This window comes from Palaemon carinicauda, chromosome 43 (genome assembly GCF_036898095.1).
Source record: "Palaemon carinicauda isolate YSFRI2023 chromosome 43, ASM3689809v2, whole genome shotgun sequence".
NCBI classification, from domain to species: Eukaryota; Metazoa; Arthropoda; class Malacostraca; order Decapoda; family Palaemonidae; genus Palaemon; species Palaemon carinicauda.
The window spans coordinates 10,066,855-10,080,694 of NC_090767.1; positions in this window are offsets into that span (position 1 = coordinate 10,066,855).

Below are 13,840 nucleotides of genomic sequence, written 5' to 3' on the forward strand. Positions count from 1 at the left end.
AAAAACTACTATGAATTTACCAGAGAAAAATTTGTATAGGAATGCTAGGTTGAACCCAGCTCGCTCACCTTAATAAGGTGTCGGTATAATACTGGGGCGCGTGAATAAATCACAACCAGAGGCCTCGCACCATTTAGATATCTCCTGTCAATATCCCCGAACAGCGAGGTGCCGTTCAACATCCTACTACTACTAGCAATCCCACACCAGTGACGTCACTCCTTATAGCACCCTAGATTGGGGCCCAATTAGGGAGGGACGGGTGGGTTCACTGGGCAGCACGGGTCTCTCGCCCAGAAATGGATTTTTCCTACGTCAAAATCCCTTTTCTGGCCTCCGACCCGTGCCACCCAGTGAAATCGTACCAGAGAATGGGGACCCAATATGGCTAACTACCTGAAGAGGGAATAACACAAAAATAACAGAGCTGATGAGTTTAATATAAAAAAAGAGGGATGTGGAAACCCGTAAAAATAGATCAACATGTATATGACAGTGATAAATAGACATGGTAAACAATCAATAATGAAACTCGTAGGTAAAGTTCAACAGATATGAATATTGGTAAACCAGCTTGGTAATTAAAAATGCAAAGGTAAAAATTCAATCATAGATATGAATATGAGCATGGTACAAAATCTCATCAGGGGATGATAGAGAGAACCAAGCAAAAGTATATCCATAACAAAGATTTAACATAACAAAATAAAATCAGCTCGGGGATTTCAAGAACAAGTGAAATCAAAACAATTCGTGAAATTGATCAATTGAATAATAAAATAATACACCATAAGGGTGTATGGTAAACAAAACAGGTAGGAACAACAGGTAAGCCAGGCAGGAGGGAAAGAGGACAGAGCAAGGCGTTGTGATTAGGACTCAGTACCTTCAGGAGGAACTATATTCCCTGCAGCTACTGTGGCAAATCTAAGAGCTTCTAAAGGTTTTAGGTAGTGGCGCTTGAAAACTTTAGGGGACTTCCAACCCGTATATTTTGAGAGCTCATCAAATTTCATATGGTGGAAAAAATTAATTGAGGTAGCCACAGCTCGAATATCATGGACATGTGGGAATGATTCAGGATTAGCTTGTTTAATAAAGTAAAGAATTTGTTGCCTGATTCCCTTAATGGTAATAGTTCCTCCGTGCTCTCTAATAAATAAGGGCCCTGTGGTTGTAGCGGAAGTTCTACTTAAGTAGGATTTCAGGGTGGTAACTGGACACAGGGATGGATCCCTAGGAAGTGGAACAATCTTCCTGGGGGACCACCTGTTCTGGGGATCCTCATTTTTAGCCAGGAACACTTTGTTAGGGGAGAGAAGGACCTCACCGGAAGGGAGAGAGAAACTCTGTGACCTGGGTCTCTAGATAAAGCTGACAATTCCGAGATTCTGGAGCCAGAGGCGAGGCTCAAAAGGAAAAGTGACTTTCTTAATAATGCCATATAGTTACAGGATTCATTTGGAGTGTCAGAGGCCAGCTTAAGAACATCGTTTAAAAACCAGGAAACTGCGCTAGGGCGAGTGGAAGGTTTTAGCCTGGCACAAGCTTCCGGAATGGATGAGAAATATGAATCCGTTAAATCAATGCCAAAACCAATATGGAAGATCTTTTTCAAGGCTGACTTAATTGTAGTGATGGTACTGGCTGCCAGACCTGATTCGAAGAAGGTCCGGAAGAAAGTCACAGTTAGGTTCATTGTCATTTTCTCATCCTGGGAATCTTTCAAGAACTTAGCCAATTTCATGACAGCTGAGTCATATTGTTGGAGAGTAGATTCCCTTCTGTCGGATTCCAGGAAAATAGTATTCGAAGGATCGATGCTCACACCTCGTTGGGCTGCGAACTTCATGAAGTCCATAAAGTTAGGGCATTCAGAATCCTAGAGGAAGCGAACACATTGCGAGTTTGTACTGTCTGTGTGAGCACTGGATTGGGAATCCGCCGGGGGCTGAGACCTAGCTCTAGCAACGAGGGGAACCAATTGCTCTTGGGCCAGTTGGGGGCTATGAGAGCCACTCGACCTTTGAAGATCTGAGTTTGTGCAGAACTTTCAGCAGGAGATTCACCGAAGGAAACAGGTAAATCGTCTTCCAGGTATTCCAATCTAGAATCATAGAGTCCGTGGCATAAGCCTGAGGGTCCAGGTTGGGGGCTACGTAACAATCTAGTTTGCGATTGAATTCCATCGCAAACAGATCCACCTGGAGACCCGGTACTTGAGATAGTATCCACTGGAAGGATCGATGGTCTAGTGACCATTCCGACTCTAGCGGAGTCGTCCGGGAAAGGGAGTCCGCTACCACATTCCGGACTCCTGCTAGATGGACTGCTGACAGGTGCCACTTGTGCATTGCCGCCATGGAGAAAATCTGCAACATAACGTGGTTTATTTGGGCTGATCTGGAGCCTCCTCTGTTGAGGCAGTGAACTATGACTGCACTGTCGAGAACCAGTCTGATACGGAGATTCCTGGCTGGATTGAGACGTTTTAAAGTGAGGAAGACTGCCATGGCCTCGAGGATGTTGATGTGCATGTGTCGGAAGACTGATGACCATAGCCCTTGGACTTTCTTGTGTTCGGAGTAACCTCCCCACCCTGTTAAGGAGGCGTCTGTGTGGACGACGAGTCCCGGGACCGGATGTTGTAAGGGAACCAACTTGGAGAGATTCTTGACCTTCGTCCAAGGCTGTAGACTTTTCTTCAGGAGTGGGGGAAGGCGGGCACGTCTGTTGTGGCGTTTTGCGGTTGCTCTGGATCTCCACACTCTGTTTATGTCCTTGAGTTTGGACCGTAGGACGATGTCTGTCACGGAGGCGAACTGCAAGGAACCTAGGATCCTCTCTTGGTTCCTTCTGGAGGTCAACTTCTCCCTGAGAAATTGCCTCGTCTTCCTCGCAATCTCTTTCCTTTTGGCTTTGGGGAGGCACAGCGTATGGGAGCATAGGTCCCATTGTAGACCCAGCCATTGAAACTTGGTCTCCGGGACCAGGCGGGATTTTCCGAAGTTGACTTGGAATCCCAGTTGACGAAGGAAGGTGAGGACTTTGTTCGTTGCTACGCGGCAATTCTGGGCATTGTCTGACCAGATTAGCCAATCGTCTAGATAGGCCACTACCTGTATTCCCTGAGTGCGAAGCTCTTGAATGACTGTCTCTGCTAGTTTGGTGTAGATTCTGGGTGCCACGTTGAGCCCGAACGGCATCACTTTGAATGCGTAGGCTTGTTTGCCTAGCTTGAAGCCCAGAAAAAGACGAAAATGCCTTGCTATTGGAACGTGATAGTAGGCATCGGTAAGATCGATGGAGGTGGTGACGGCCCCACGGGGAAGTAAGGTCCGCACCTGCGAGACGGTAAGCATACGGAATTTGTCGCAACGAATGAAGGAATTTAAACGAGACAGGTCCAGGATTACCCTTCGTTTGTCTGAGCCTTTCTTTGGCACGCTGAACAAGCGCCCTTGAAATCTTGAGCGACGTATGCTTTGGATCGCATTCTTTTGTAGCAGATCTGTCGTGAAGGAACATAGTTCTGCTGTTGGCAATTGGTAAAAGCTGTTCGGTGGAGGAGGTCCCTGTATCCAGCTCCACCCTAGTCCTTTGGAGATAATGCTGGAAGCCCAATCGCTGAACTTCCAACGGTCTCGAAAAAGGTACAGTCTCCCTCCTACCTGCGTTGTCTCATTGGGTGGAGGATGATTTGCCTCCTCTGCTTCCACGGGAAGACTTTCCCCGGTGGTAACCCCTTCCGCTACCTCGGGCGCGAAAGGCACCCCTGGCACCTCTGTGACGCTGGTAGCCACGGAAGGAGGTCTGAGCCTCATAAATGGGGTTAAAGGCGGGGGAGAAGGACGTGGAGGCGATTTGAGACTGAGGGACCAGGACATATGGCTCTTGCTGCTGGCCCTTTGATGTAGAAGGCTGGGGGCCTTGGGGAGCCGTTTGAACTCTGAATTGGGAAGAGTGGAAAGACCTCAGTCTCTTCCTACCTCGGATTGGGGTACCAGTCGGCTCATATCTCCTCTTTGGGACGAGGCCCCACCTAACTTTGAGGCTTTGGTTGGCCCTAGCTGCCTCACTAAGGACCGAGTTAACCAAATCCTCTGGGAAAAGATCCGGGCCCCAGACCGGAGCTTTGATGAGCTTATTAGGCTCGTGCCTAATGGTGGCTTCAGAGAGGGCGTGTCGTCGACAACGGGTCCTGACGCTTGCAAAATCATAGGCGTCAGCCATGAAGTTTTGCAGTAACGACTTAGTGAGGGCCTTAAGGAGGTCCTCCGAGTTGTAAGTGGCAACGGCCAACTCGGAAAGGGTGACCGAATTGAGAGATCTGCCGAATCTGCACCTAGAATCAAATTTTAATTTAAGTAGAGACTCTGGGAGTTTGGGAAGCTGTTCGCTGAACTGCGTTTAGGCACAGTCCGGGCTGAACTTACCTACTGAAAAGGTAGCTGGGGCATTCCGCCAACATTCATTGTCCCCCGGAAAGAGGAGGGAGGTTAAGTCGGTCTCCCTGAGTTGTGGTAAAGGCTTCTCATCTTTGATAGCCTGGAAGACCGACTCCAGAATCTTGGACACACATGGTGTAGGGGTTTGGTCGTCGGCCACAAAAACATAGTGTACGAACTCTTGTGGGCCGTAATCATGGTGTTCAAACATTGCCACTCATGGAACAGGCGAACCAAGACAGACTGTGCCTGTTCTTTAGGAAAAATGACAGTTTCCTTTGGAACCTTATCTAAATGGATCAGAGCTGCTTCTGTGAGGCGAGCGTAGCCGGGGAAGGGGAATTCAAGACCCGGCGGGTAGAATTCGTAGTCAGTAAGAGGCCTTGTACCGAAACCCTCGATTGACAGCATACCCCCCGAAAAGGGGGCATGCAATGCTAACCTCCAAGGGTTATTCTTATTGAAAGGAGGAAGCTTGGAGGCGTCGGGAATGGGGTACTGCTGTTGAGGAGGTGGTAGCCCCGAACTCATGAGGCCTTGGACTAGGCTCTCCACAGAAGCTATCCTCTCGTGTGATTGCTTCGTATGAGACGATAGTATCGACTCAAAACGAGCAAACAGTCTGTCAGAAAATTCCTCCATGTTAAATGATCCCGCCTGGGGGGGAACAGGTGCCGGAACAGAGACTACCTCTTGAGAGGTTGAGGGCACAGCAATTGGGTCTTGAGAAACTCTGGTGGAGGAGGATTTAGCCTCCGAGGGTGACGATCTCGAAGGGTTGTGGTCTTGGGAAGATTTGTGGGTTCTATATAAAGACTTGTGAGGAGCCTTCACTTTGGGTGGAACGGGTCGGGAGCTGAGATCAGTCCCGGTTGCCTCAGGAAAACCGCGAAAGGAAGATTGGTCCGAAGTAGAAGAGAAAGCCGGGCTAGGGAGAGAAATCCCAGCCCGGGAACCACCTGACTCACCTATGTCCCTACCTGCATCGGGATCATCCAGAGCCATGGGTTCCACATCAAGGTCGAGGGTAGCGACATCCTCAGTTAGGGTGGCGCCCGTCTCCCCTTGGTCCGGGGCCAGAAGAAGAGAAGCAATGCTCTTGATGATCGGGTCCGCTAGCGCTTTGGGGACCGCAGCTGATGTTTTAGCATTGGGGTAGAGGAGGGAACACCATTCCTCAGAAAGGATATACGGCTGTCTGGCCTTCACGTAGCGGGCGAACCCGCCAACCCAGATCTTGAGGGTAGCTCGGGCTGTTTCCATTTCAAGCTGGGTGCTCTGAAAGAGAACAGACTATTAGTGAGTGATAAAAGTGCCAAAGAAAAACTAAGAAGCCCAAGGGCTTTGTAGGCACATATAAGGCATGCAGGAAGTCCATAGGACTGTGGCCTTACAGTACAAAACAATAAAAGAGGACATTAAAATGTGACTCCCCATAATTATGTAATAAAGTAACTTCACTCACCGATTCAGATGTTAGAGTGGAAACCAATTTGTAGCAGGCAGGACAGTTGTCCGGATGCCAAACAGCTAGATCATCCACTTGAAGAGAGCAGTGAGCATGCGAACGACACACATTATGGCCGCAAGGTTGGTGGAGAACAGCGACACTTGCCGTCATCGCACAGCGGACAGTCTGTAAGATAAAAGATACATGAGTATCTTAAAGGAAAGGAATTAGGGGCCGAAGGTCCCAGTGCTTAAATATTATAAAAGTTACTATCATGATATAAAAGTTGAATATATATAGCTATAATTATCCCGGATGAAAGCAAAAGAAGGGCAACGGAGCCCGAATGCTGTAACTCTATATATATATATATATATTCAACCCATGATAAAACTATTCATATAAGTGCCTAACATATGAATGAAGGCAAATAGGAGACCCTGTGGGGTCCGGGGGTTATAAGTCATATATCAAATAAATGATAAAAACTATTCATATATAATGCCTTAATAATTGAATGAAGGCAAATTAGGGGACCCCCCAGGGGACCCCGGTGTTTAAAAAATCAAATAACAGCTTTACTTGATTATAAAATTATTAAATTAAATTAAACTAATGAATTAAATTAAGTCAAACCTTATTCGTGATCATATCATGGAAGGCACTGTCGAGAACTAGGATCGTATATAATAGATAAACGTGACTAAAATTTAAAGGGAATCCAAGTAATAATGAATAACGTTGGCTCCGGGGCTCAACTAAAAAACTCGAACGAATGGTAATGAATAAAAGCTACTCCCGGGGATCCCGTAATGGAAGTCTTTAAACATATATATATATATATATCTATATGAGGTCCGTGAGGTGCGTGACAGAGGGGGGGGGATCTTAAAAGGGTCCGTGACGTGCAGGACCAAGCGGGAGAAGCCCGTACACAACTTAATATTAAATAACATAACAAGGTACCACGGAACGAGTCGAAACTCCCCGCCGATCGTCGGCCAAACAAGCGACGGAAAGAAACGACTACGACCGGGTAGAGTAGTGGGGAAACGTAATGTACGTTAATGAGTAATAATAGAATGCGTCACAGAACAACGGGAAACCCCCCGTGCAAAGCGGATGCCCCCGGGAGGAGTACATAGGCGCTTATAAGATATCGGCGGGAGGAGGCTAGGAGTAGGTTGGCTCCGAGACGATATCGGGTATACCAACCTGCCAGACCCACGAGTGATATGATCACGTGGAAAGATTAAAAACACTAAAAGACATAACACATGGTAAATAAGAGAGGAAGGCATGCTGGATGATAATAATAATAATAAAATTAGCTATAAATCAATCGTAAAACAAACGAGGGCGCGAACAAGAGACAGGAAAGAACAAGCCTGACGGCGCTAGGAGTAGGCAGGGCTACCAACAGAACACAGGGTCAGTGAAGTACTAACAAAATGAAAACTAAATTGTAATAACTGACTCATGAAAGCCCCTCGAACTAATGCAATCATACGAATGACGTTAAAATAGTAAGCGAGTCCGTGGCCTGCGAACGTAAATAAGCTAAGATATGATATGTGGAAAAGAACGCCGATGGCGATCAGGCATGCCAACCTCCAATATATGCACATGAATATGAAATAACTGTTATCATAAAGGAGCTTGTACCGAGGGAGACCCAGCAAGGTCGTGAATAAAAAACTGAATAATATAAACAAAAACGGACAAGGCTCCCTCCAAAATCTCAAAACTCACAGCTCTGGTACTTAACTTAGATGTAGTGACAGTGGAGTCGGACATCTTGAGGTAAACGCAGAGAAAAACCAGCGAAATTTACACACAACACAAAGTATTGTTAACAAACTGCGTGCTATATTAGGAGTAACGTCACTGGCGTGGGTTGGTTAGTAGTAGTACGAGGTTGAACAGCGCCTCGGTGTTCGGGGATTTTGACAGGAGACATCTAAATGGTGCGAGGCCTCTGGTTGTGATTTATCGCGCCCCAGTATTATATCGACACCTTATACAGGTGAGCGAGCTGGGTTCAACCTGGCATTCCCATGCAATTTTTTCTCTGGTAATATATAGCAGTTATATACCTTAGAAATGGTGCTATAGGAGCATTTCACTGGGCGACACGGGTCGGAGCCCAGAAAAGTATTGTTAACCTCTTTTTTTATACCAAATATTTTTTTACATTTGACTTATAGTTATATAAATATATTTCAACAGAGGAGGAGGTGCGAACAGATCAACAACTTGTGCCGAAAACAGCTACACTTTACATTCAGCTAACAGAAGAAAGTGGACTCCAGTTAATTGTCTCCATAGCTACAGAAATAACTCAGTCTTCGACCTCCTAGAATTCGGTAAGGAACAATTTACATTTGTTTTACGTAGGCCAACGTTTTGATTATAGGTTTGTATGTAAAACAGTTTTGGGGATCTACTAGGTTATTCCAGGTAGTTGAAACCCATTGGTAAGGAAAGAGAAAGACCTGGAATCCTAGGATAGGTAATGTAAGAGTGGTTATGGGGGCCACTAAAAGCTGGGCCCCGGGGACATGCCCTTGGACCTTAGACTTGGACCCTATTTAGATATAGATATACCTACAGACTTTGGGATTTTATACCAGACCAGACACCAAAACCAAATCCTTCTGGTCGAGCGAAAACTAGTTGAATTAAATGAATAATTAGAGTAATGGCAAAGTACGAGCCCATGCAGCAGGCTTGTGCAGCAGATCCATGTAAACGGCTTGCCAGAACAGAGGAGCGGTGAACTATTGTTAAAATGAGAGCAAAGTGAGCCATGGCCAAGAGAAAGCTGTTCAACTAAGGGATTAATTACATAACATCTCAGGTTTGAGGTGACATAAGCATTTTTGTTTTATCTCCAGTTTTGCATATACAGTACTGTACTCTAACTGAGCTTCAGGTTTAAAACCTTTTGCACTATATTGCAGCACCTGGCGGGTCTGAGTTTTCTCTCCTTATCTAATTCATTATATGAATTATATGTGAGGTCTGAGGTGCAAGGGCCGGTCTGATTTTTGTGTGGTCCCTTGCTTATGCTAGCTGAAGTCCCTGTTTCTTCCTTTATCTAAATTTTCCCCATTCAGGAGACCATAGTTTCCTTATGAAACTCAGTTTATGACATGTATATCCAAATTAGTTTTGGTGTGATTCATTTATATCTGCTGCTTGAGTAGGGTTTGCAACACTAGTATATTTTGTCCCACCTAACCCCAAAACCTAGTCACCCCCTGAGATCCTTGATAACTATTATCCTGGAATTTTTTTTTTCTGGCTTCGCGGGACATTCAGATGGGATTTTCTTGCAGGCGAGGAAAAGAAAGGATTGCCCCGTATTCAAGTGCATGAAGTTGATCATGTCTGATCCATTCCAGCTCCCAGTAAAAACCTGTCAGGGTCGCAGTTCTTATACACAAGAGTTGGGTAACAATAGACAAGATTCTCTGTCAATTAGGCTACCTATGAGGGTATATTAACAGGCCCCTAGTTACTTGTATCTTATCCTTGGAAGTAGTTGCACAAGAGACCATGTAGCAAACCTGACTCATTTCCAGTACAGAAAACATCTTGTGTTAAGATAGCAGTCACAGTTTAAGTCTAAAATAAGAGGTAAGACCAACTGGCCTTTCTACCTATCCTTTGTTCCCCCTCCTTGTGGTGAAGCAGTCGCTTCTTTATTTGCTGGATCAGACATTAGATGGAGGAAGCCACATGATATAGCAACTTTTCATAACTAAAAAGATTTGTTTTGTTAGTATCTCTCCCGTCCTCTCAAACGAAGAGAAGAAATCACTTGGCTAAATGTAAGCAGACCAATTATTCATAAATGAACTCTCATTCAGACAACATCCCTCCAAAGGGATGTAGATTCTTCCTTGACCGTCTACCAATTCCTGGCAATGAACAAGACTAATGCTAACCTCATCTTCATGTCCATGTCCTTAGGAGTTTGACATGATTCATAAATTTTGCTCCGTAGAGGACCGAAGTGCTTTGACATATCCCTAGGAAGTAAGTTAGCCATTTATAGGGACTACTTCTCTACTGAGGATAAATCTCCTATTAAAGGACAAAAGTTATTAACTTCATATAAGAAGAAATACCAAATTTTTAAGGCAGATTTTATTTTATCTAACTGTACAAACCTTGAATCCTCTTGTGTACACCTCCTGCCTGAACCACTCCTATGTCCTAGATTTAAGGGCAAAGTGGGAGCTCAGTGGTTGGGTGGGCGGGGCTTACTCACCCCCCTTCAGCTTCACTAAAAGAATACTGCTATTAAAGAACTTAAATTTGTAAAGTTAGAAAAAATACAAATTACTTTTGAATTTTTGGAGACAGTTTTGATGCTGTAATTTCCCATAAATTTAAGCTACTGTATTCTTAAATCTAAATATTTTACTTTTATATTATGAATTTACTGTGGGTTTAACAGCTTTGCCATTTATTGATATTCAAAGTTTTAGTTCAACTTACCAGATGTGTTTGTACAAGTTTAAGTGTAGTAAACAATATGGTCCTTATTCCATCATCTAATCCATATTTGCCTTCAATGTACTGAGTTATCAATGTTACCAAAGAATTTATAGGGAAACTGGTCTGTCTTATCCTCATAAAACGTTTGTTACGGTCTTTAATAGGGTAGGTCATCCAAAGGGTAGATTATCCAGTGCTTTTATAGGGTTGTGGTGGTCGATGTGGTAACGTCCCTGACTGGTGAACGCCAGACTGGGGTTCGAGTCCTGCGCAAACTTGTTAGTTCCTTTGGTCACTGTAACCTCACCATTCTTGTGAGCTAAGGAAGGGGTGTTTGGGGGACCATATAGGCTTGTCTGCTGAGTCGTCAGCAGCCATTGCCTGGCTCTCCTGGGCACTGATCATATGTGCAGTATATATGGTAAGTCTCTAGGGCATTGTCCTGCTTGATAGGGCAGTGTCACTGTCCGTTGCCTCTGCCATTCATAAGTGGCCTTTAAACTTTTAAAATGTAGTTCAATTTGAGTGACAGAACTCATTTAATAGGGTAGGTCACCCAATGCTTTTATCGGAAATGTGGTTCAATTTGAGTGACGGAACCTATATTTAAAGTTGACGAGTATCTAGCAGATTTTATATTACATTCGACTTTTAGGAAATTTCCAATTGGTTGCATAACATCTTTAGAGACATTCAGTATTTGAGGGGACCAAGTGTGGTTGATCAAAGGCTATGTTAAAATATATATAAAGGAATTTAGATAGGAAATGAGGAGATCGGGTAATGCTGACTACTTAGATAGTATACTTTCATTGGTCATAGATTTTAAACACTGCCATATTTCTTAAACCTGTAGTTTGATACTTGTTTAATAGATAATAATTGTAATATTGCCTTAAAATATATGAAATTTTAGCAGCGAAAATAATAATGATTATTTGTCAGTCTAGTATTTCACTTTCTATAAACCCAAAAATGACTTTAACAGGATGTATTTGATTGATATAACAATTTTCCTTCCAGCACTGAAGTATAACTATTTTTGGCAATAGACCTAGACTTCCAGATTCAAAGGAAAATAGCGTTAGCCAATCAATTTACCAAAGTATTTTTAAGTGGTTTCTTACATAAACGTTAGCATTTTAGCCAACACCAAATGTTAGCAAGTTGTAGTATATATAACAGGTTTAAAGATAAATTATTTAGTTTCTAGTTAAGGTTTTAAATGTATGGATTTATTTAATCTTCAGTGTATGAATTATAAGGGAAATTTACCGTGTTCCATGCCTCCATCATACATGGATCTTTTTCTTGCAGAAAGAAATTGATTGAAATCTTCAGGATAGAATGGAGTTCTACTTCATGTTGTATTCATACAAATGATATCTTATGAAGTGACATTGGAGGTACCATGAAAAAAGTGTTACACATATAGTTGTAGGATATCTTTTAACTGACAAATTTGCACCACTTCTTTTTCAGAAAACAAGGTATAACTAATTCTCAGTCATCGCAAGATGTTTCTTTTAGCAAAGTCCTTTTCTTACAGTTAGGTGCAAGAATTTTAATCAGTCGTCAGTCTTCTTTGAACTTATGTATGGTCTTCATAAAAGAAAGAAATATCAAATAAAAATGGTAATTGCTTTAGGTTGCCACATTTTTCTAGAATAGTTTCAATGGCAGGTCTTTAACCCTTTTACCTCCAATCTATTTGGAACTTTCCAACCCTTAACCCTCAGGCATTTTTTTTTCAAGCACATTTTGCAATATTTTTTTTTTTTTTTTGAATTGCTCTAACAGCCTTAATTTTTGTCATAGAGAGGTCAGATTGGTCTCATTCTTTTGAAAAATGCTTGAAGTTTCTCATAAAGTTATCAAAAATATGCAAAAAAATGTAAATAGCAGTTTTTTGCAAGGACGTACTGGTACGTCCATGGGGGTAAAGGGATGAGTTTTGTGAAAAGTACCAGTACGTCCTTTGGGGGTTAAAGGATGAATAAAAGCTTGGGCTTGCTCCTTAGGGAAGATGACAGTCTCTTTAGGGACTTTATCCATCCTAACAAGAGCATGCTCCTTCAGCCGGACGAAGCCATTGAAGGGGAACTGAAGCCCCGGAGGGTAAAATTCAAGATCATCTAGAGGGCGGGTCCCTAATCCCTCTAGGGTTAATGCACCATCTGTGTATGGTGCATGGTGAGCGAACCTCCATGGGTTGTTCTTCTCGAAAGGAGGCAACTTAGAAGAGTCTGGGGCTACCGGAGGTGCCACCTGGTTCCCCGCGCGGAGTAGATTGGCCACCATAGCCTTCAGCTCCGTTATTAACCCAGATTGTTGTTGCATCTGAGTTTTCACTATCTCTTTTATCATCTCTGTCAACGGGGGTTCCGAGGAACTGATCTCTGACGAAGCCTTAGCCTTAGCGGACTTTCCTTTCTTGGAAGGTTGAGGTCTGGATCCCATAGGGATGTCGGGAGTAGTGGAGGGTCCTCGGACCGGAGATATAGAGACTGGCGAAGCTGAAGTACGAGACTTAGGTTTGTAATTGCGTAGGGGCTTCACCTTGGGTTGTACAGAGAGAGAGGGATCCAAAGTAGCCCAATAGCACCAAATATCAGTATTGCAGAAAGAAACCAAAGTAATTCAACACAAAATATGTTATCACCATATCAATTAATATTGAAAATACTCACATCGTCATTCCACAGGATTGACGTAAGGTCATAACACAACGTGCATGCTTCCGGGAACCACACCATGTAAGGGGATTGGCCCGGCTCACGGATGAAGGGGATGGCACAATGAGCGTGAGACCGGCAGACATCGTGGCCTACCGGATCACTAAAGGAGGCGGAGCAACCCTCGGCAGCACAGCAAACTTTCTGTAATAAAAAGAAGACACAAGTCTGTATGCTCTCGGGAACTCTGATATAACAATAGAAGTTATAAAGAGTCTGAGAATAATTATGAGATTTAAGGTTCGTACGAAAGAGGGCCGAAGCTCTGTTGTAAATACTACAATAAATAAATGAGTGAACCCACTCCGTAGTGCGACGGAGTAATCTACAGTAAGTGAGCCGGAGCTCGTAGTAATTACATAAGAACAGTGACTAGTGATTGGAAGATCTCCGGGGATGCCGGAGATCCGATGGTAGGTCCTTGAAATAATAAATACCCCCATTACATTATATAAACAAGTAGAATGATCTAGGAAAAGAATAAACATAAAACCATTTTATAAAATTAATCTATTGAAGGCATGTGTGCTTTTTCTATTGGTTTTCATGGGAGAATAGATATGAAAAACAAAATTATTTTTATTTGCTATGTTTTCATCTAATAGTTTTTTATTATATTTTATATGTTGGAGTTTGCCTATTTTGTCCTAAATCATAAGAGGAGTTATTCATAATTGTTTTTTATTTTCAGGATAACA